This window comes from Battus philenor, unplaced genomic scaffold, assembly GCF_028537555.1.
Source record: "Battus philenor isolate CCGP_79_NKW_IND1 unplaced genomic scaffold, ilBatPhil1.0.hap1 SCAF_11, whole genome shotgun sequence".
Classification (NCBI taxonomy): domain Eukaryota; kingdom Metazoa; phylum Arthropoda; class Insecta; order Lepidoptera; family Papilionidae; genus Battus; species Battus philenor.
In genome coordinates, this window is record NW_027181673.1 from 376,204 (window position 1) to 383,183 (window position 6,980).

Consider the following 6,980-nt stretch of genomic DNA (forward strand, 5'->3'; position numbering starts at 1 on the left):
CTATAGAATTGTAATATATTTATTGAACAGAACGGAGGTGAAAAGCACCGGCCCTGCGCTCATTTCGATGAATAAACAAACTGTGTAAAAACCTATTATTTGTTTCACTTACCTTGAACCCCGCATCCGACTACTATCAATATCTTCTCTCATTTGTAAGAAAAGGACTAATATATAGCTACTTCCTCTGTATAGCAGTAGTCGTGCAATAAAGTGCACCGCCCGCCAGCCCGCTGATAAATACGCATGCGGCAAACAATTACACAACTACCACCGTTAAATCACTCAACACGTGTTTCACCCCTCCACGGGGCATCCTCAGGAGTTATGTTACACTGATTAGTGCCAAACACAGAGTCAAGACTCTGTGTTGAAGTGATGAAGTGGCTAAATATTGGTTCTTTTCTAACCAATGTTTTGGCGCCTTAATCTCTTTTATTAGTCATTTTGCGATTGTAGATCATCAAAAAATATATAGATGTCGTGGCGAAGCAAGTTTTTAAATCTTGATACAAGATGTCGTACAGGTTGCTGTGATTGCGGACGATGCTGATAGATGGCGTTCACCCCATTGGTTGACTTGACAATTAATAAATAGAAAAATAAACGAAGACTCGTCGATATATCCTGAGTTAAATTTTGTCACATTCGTACATTTGACCAGGTCTTAACAGTCCTCGCTCGATCACTATTTTATGTAAAACCATAATTATATTACAAAAAAAACTCAGTAACCTTTATAAAATGCGATTTTTTTAAATCTGTGACTCCTCTTAGAGCCTGTAGGTCTAGAAGATAATGACAGCAGCAAGCTTGAAGTGTATATTGATTAAACTATAGGCCTAATATTTATACCAGTTCTTAAATCAATAAAATCTCTCAGTTCTTAGACTTTAGAAACCATCTTAATAATTGACTTTATATACATAACAGATTCCTAATTTTTATTGAGTATTATTAAGCACACATTCTTGATGAAGATTGCGCGCCGAAGGAAACATTTTCAAGTTAAAATCTTTATTGGTGTCTAAAGTCGTAAGGCAGATGTTTCCTCTTACATGCGCTCATTTTTCTCTTCAATTTTTTATTTGTTGTAATCTGATCTTCCAACAATATTGTTTACAGTAAATTTTTAATGTCGTGTCACCTATAAACGAATGTCCTGTCAGCTATAACATAATCATTATTTACACGGGTGTACCTAAAGAAATGTACAACAAATAAAACCAGAAGTATTCATCTCACCTTGAAGGTACCTGGGTTATAATTCTTACGTAATAAGAAAGCTGACAGACCGTGACATACTAGGGCTGTGCGGTTTAAAAACGTAGAGTCGAAACACTTGGTACGCCTCCTAGAAAACTCCAAAGTGTAAAGGTGGTTGCGCCTACTTTCTACTCGCGTACAGAAACGGGAATTCCCCAAAATGAATTCTGTAAAAACTTGACGGACTAGGTACTCGCAGGCGGTGTTCAAGGCTTTTAGAAACTAGCTCATTGTCACCTGTAAGTCCAACTACATGTCATTCTACAGAATCAAGAGCATGCAGTAATTATTTTGGAGTTTTTAACACATTACACCAGTCCAAAACTATATCTAGGAGACTGGCAGTACCGTGTTGTGATTTTTGAAATTCTTATTGTAAATTAGGAAAATATTCTTTTTTTATTACATAAACAAACATCATGTAGATCAGTGATTCCCAAAGTGGTCTATATCGACCCCTAGGGGTCTATGACAACTTGCAAGGGGTCTACGTCAGCGAAAAAAAAATTTGGGGGTCCATTAAATAAAATGAATGTCCACAATAGTGGATCTCAACACATACACTGATAGTACCTATTTACTTACATCATACTATCTTATAATATCAAAACATTTACATTATTTATAAAAGTACCTATGAAGTAAAAAAAAATATTATATATTGTTTATAAAATTGTGTAAGTTGTAGGATGTTGGTATTCGCTTTGTGGTCGCCATACATTTTGAACTTGTAAAAACCTGAGAGTCGCAGTCTCAGAGGTTCGCTACTTTGCACTGACTAGGAAATCAATATCAGGTAAGTAGGGGGTCTACCCAACACGAAAAAACATGGCAAGGGGTCTACGACACAAAAAAGTTTGGGGAACTCTGATGTAGATACATTGTTACATCATCACCACCTGAATATTTGTACTCAAAACTTTATATTATATAGAGCTACAGAACGCTGTAAAATCAACTTCAGACGTCAGGTCTGTAGCAACTTAACCATGTTTATAAACCAGCATTTAGTGGCTTTCTTCTTCTGTTGCGAAAGTTCTTGGGTGACAGAATGCTTACCTTCAACTAACTCATGGTAAAAGAAACTAACGATAAAAAGAGAGAACTATGTTTGCCCTAAAATCAAAATATAGTGAAGCAAAAATTTGAAACTCATATAACAACAAAGTCACTTTTTTAACTATAGTTTAGAAAATAGTGACTCATTGCTGTCACTATTTAGCCACGCCCTTTAACCACGAGAAGGTACTTATTTTTGAAACCTTTCTGAAAGGTGTAACACAATTTATATAGTATAGGATAATCAAATTTATGGGTGAAAAAGCTTTAAGAAACAAAGCAAAGAACGTTTGGTTTAAACCGCCTTCATTTCGCCTGTTGTACCTTTGCATAAATTAACTTTTTATTATATTATATTTATTATCTACATTTTATATATTACATGTCTTTTTATACGTATTTTCATTGTTATGGTGCACAAAAAAGTATAAATAAATAAAACAAATACAGTTTTATAACATTTAATAAATTGATGAATATAATAGCTAATACACCGAGAAACGATAGCATACATAGTATCATACAGTCGTCAATCTCAGGTGTTGGAACTGATTTATAGTTTAAAGATCATGTGGATTAAGGAATCTACCAGTGGCCGCTAACCACAGACACATGACACACAAATGATATAATATTCATCTAACGGAAAAACAAATATAGGATTTTATATATGGAATGTATAGCATGACGTCATTTACTATGTAAGACCACTATTATGCTGTTCATAATAAAAGATGATGGAAATAGTACAACTGTCCGAGAGTATGTCTGAGGGTAGACGAAAAAAATGTCAATGTACTGAATTTATATGCAACACAAATTTTGAGATTCTTTTGAAAGATTCAAATATAATATCTAAATAAATAACCGACAGACCGTTTAATACTATTCATGCTGATCGTACATCAATATATATCCTATGTTTAAAACTAGATTCGACATCTTACTACATCTAACATAGTTATATATGACTCAGGAAGTAAATAGATATATACTGTGTTCGCTGGACAGAGTTAATATCAGAAAATGTAAAACTAATTCCAAATTTAAGTGTTTAAGTTAAGGATGCGTTTACATTATGAATAAATATCCGTCACATCTGTCATTTTCATGGTTCAGACACATGTAGTGTTGATTTATCATATGCTCTATGATTTAGCGTATTTTTAGACAGATTTCTTGTTAATCTGTGATGTGTAACATACAATGATGGCGTAAATTAGAAGATATTTTTTTCATATTATGACACATACATTAAACATGATCCATAATTTAATCCAAAAAAAGAACTGTCGAGTTTCAGGCCGCCTCTTCTCGGCAAATCAGCATTTCCAGTCGCTTACTACTTATAATGTTGAAATAAACGACAATTCAAAAGTGCATTTAAATGCCAACTTAAATAAACATATCTATAATTAGAAAACAAAATATCGAAGAGATTCATAGAACATTTTGAGTAGGTAAAATTATAATCATTTAAAGTTACTTGCACACCATTTTAAAAGGTAGCCATTTGTAAACGCGCCCTTACCTTACAATTGTTATCGCCTTCTACAATCGTCTATGCCTTTTTTTGACTACAATATCTATACAGTATTCGGTGAAGATAGTATACTTTGGATTTGGAGTATACTTTTAGAAGAATTGTTAGCTGCTCGATATATAAGATCGATATACAAGAATTTTTATATTCTTCTGTCTACTTTAGTCTACACATCACCTCTTTTTAGCTCTACCAAACCTTATACAATTTATATATGAATATCTTTTCCATTTAAAATTGTATATGTAAATATTATCGAATAAATAAATATATGTCTCTTATACAAGGGTAAAATAATCTATGGTGAATTTGAAGACATATATCTAACTAGATAAGGGATCGGCAAACTACAGATAAAAGCAAAATATCGTAAATTCAAAATATTATGCAAAATTAATATTCTCTTCTAGTAGCGTATTTTTCCAATTTGTTTATAAAAATATTGATAGTTCCAAAATGATATAATTAATAATATTCAAACAGATGTGCCTACTTTAAAAAGTAGTAAAAAAATCTAATTTGTTTCACGAGCTATAAGTTGCTGACCCCTTCGCTAGGTGATATCACATCTAATGTAGTTCAGAGAACACCATGTGCCCAAACAGATCGAATACAATCATGGCACGTTCAAGTCTTAGACATACAGTTAAGCTCTGCTAAGTATATGACGACTACGTCAAAGGTTACCGATCAAGTTCGTAAAGTAATATTCATTTTTTTATAAAAATAAAAATATTACTAGCAACACTGTAAAACGATTGATATAAAAAAATAATTCAAGCTGTAAATACCACTATAGTTCGTTTGCGTTAATAATTCAGTGGGGGGGAAAAAATTGTGCGCCGACCTAATAACGCACCGTAACAAATGGAACGGTAGTTAATCAAAAATGAGCTTTACGTTTACACATTTAAAGCATACCTTCGAAGGCAATGGCTAAAATTCTTAACGCGAACAGACTATAAACAATAAAAGTAATCAATTTTATTTTCACGAAAGCTTTGTACACAGTTAATTCTTGTGTTTATTTTATTTAAAACTCCTATAAAAATATTTATTTAAATAATAATAGCAAGCACCAGTAGCATAATAAAAATAATTGGGCGTAAAGATATCCAAAGAATTTATATACATATATGTAGATATATATATCTATAATATATAAATCAGCTACAGTTACTCTGTTTTCCCTTAACAAGCGTAAAGATTGTTAAAAAAAAATTTGGCAATATCAGAAGACGGAAGGGCTCTTACAAAATGTTAAGTAATTGTATTCATGTATAAAGTCTCACTTATGCAGCGTCTCTAAAACTACACTTAAACATAACCGTCCAAAATTTTAATCTTGAAGATAATAAAAAAAATATAAAAACTTGTAAAAATAAAATGCAAAGTACAAAATATGTATTCTATCATATATCTTCATAGAGTTGGGTGGACCATTCTTGAACGCAAAATCGAGATCCATGTCAAATTTTTAACAACATTTGTTAAAATATTAAGTAACTAATTACTGGTAATTGAATTGCGTCTGCTAGTAATGTTGCCATGTTAGGCATATATACTTTAGGAAATATATGTGTCAACATATATAATATATATACAATCTATCTCCCGCCGGCTTCGCAAACTTAATGAACGCTCTCCCCCCAAACTTCCTTGCAATTTGGAAGGGGGAGAGGCGTTCAAGTACGTTCTTCCTTGCAAGTTCGTAAAATCGGTTCTTAGTTGATCTTAACTCGACATACAGAATATTTCTACCGAAAATTTCAGATCTCTTAGCCTTATAGGTCCAGAGATATTGTGATGAGTGAGTAAATAAGTGTAAATGTCTTATATATATATATATATATAATAACATTGAATTAAAGTTCAGAAATGTTGTAATTAACAAACACATGGCATAATAATATTTATGTAAGTTAAACTCGTAGAAAGAAATATGGCACTGGGTTTATTTTACAATCAAGCCCTTGACTTAATTTAAAAAACCTCTACAGACTACATGAAAATGTATCCAAAGAATATTTAATAAATTCATATATATACATGTATAGATACATGTATATATATTTATATTTATATATATGCACATTAATAAATACATAGACGAGTTTTATAATTTTAAAACTCAACAAAAAAAATGTCAACAGATAGAATAAAAATATATCCATATATATACATACACACACACACATATACATATATATATGTATATGTATATATATCTGATAACGCAAATATGCCATTGCAATAGTCAATAAAATATGTACTTTTATTATTACGTATAAAAAGTAAAAATATAACTTTCCTATAATATAAATATATAGCCTATAACATATATTTATATTATAGGAAAGTTATCTTATAATATAAAATCCACTTGTAAAGTAATTATTAATTTTCAAATAAAAAGAGTATTTATGAAAATTCTTACAAAATAAAACCCATCCTTTTATCAAATTAGAACCTTCTGGCATTTGCCCAATTAGATATATATGTGTATATAAGTGATAAATGAACCAAAATAAAAAATAAAGATTTAATTTTTGACTTCATTTTCAGTATCTCTGTACCTATTCTGATAAATAAATGCATCTCTATCGCCCGCCTATATCAGAGAGAGACCGACGTATATCTTTAAGAATCATACCAATAAATTTGATAGTACCACATCTATAAACATCTTAACATCTAGTTACATCAAACACATATAACATACATTATGTAACATAGCTACTATATGTTAAGAATATCAATTCATTTGTGGTCACCACTTCTTATATATATAAAAGTAAACGTCGTTTATAAAATATTAACAATCATATGAAATACAGATATACAGATATATATTAATAATATATCTATATATATATGTTATATAAATGACATAAATATAATATACTTTTCATACAAATAAAGATATAAAACAGTGGCTCGCACAAATGAGTTGAACATTGACAAGAATAGACATATAGAAATATACATTAGACATATATAATACGTTAAATAGACATATAATTGCATAGAAAAGATAGAATTCGTGCCAAAAGGCATTCCACCTTTGAGTTGAGCAGGAAGAGATTTAGGGAGAAGAACTCGGCAGAGTGTT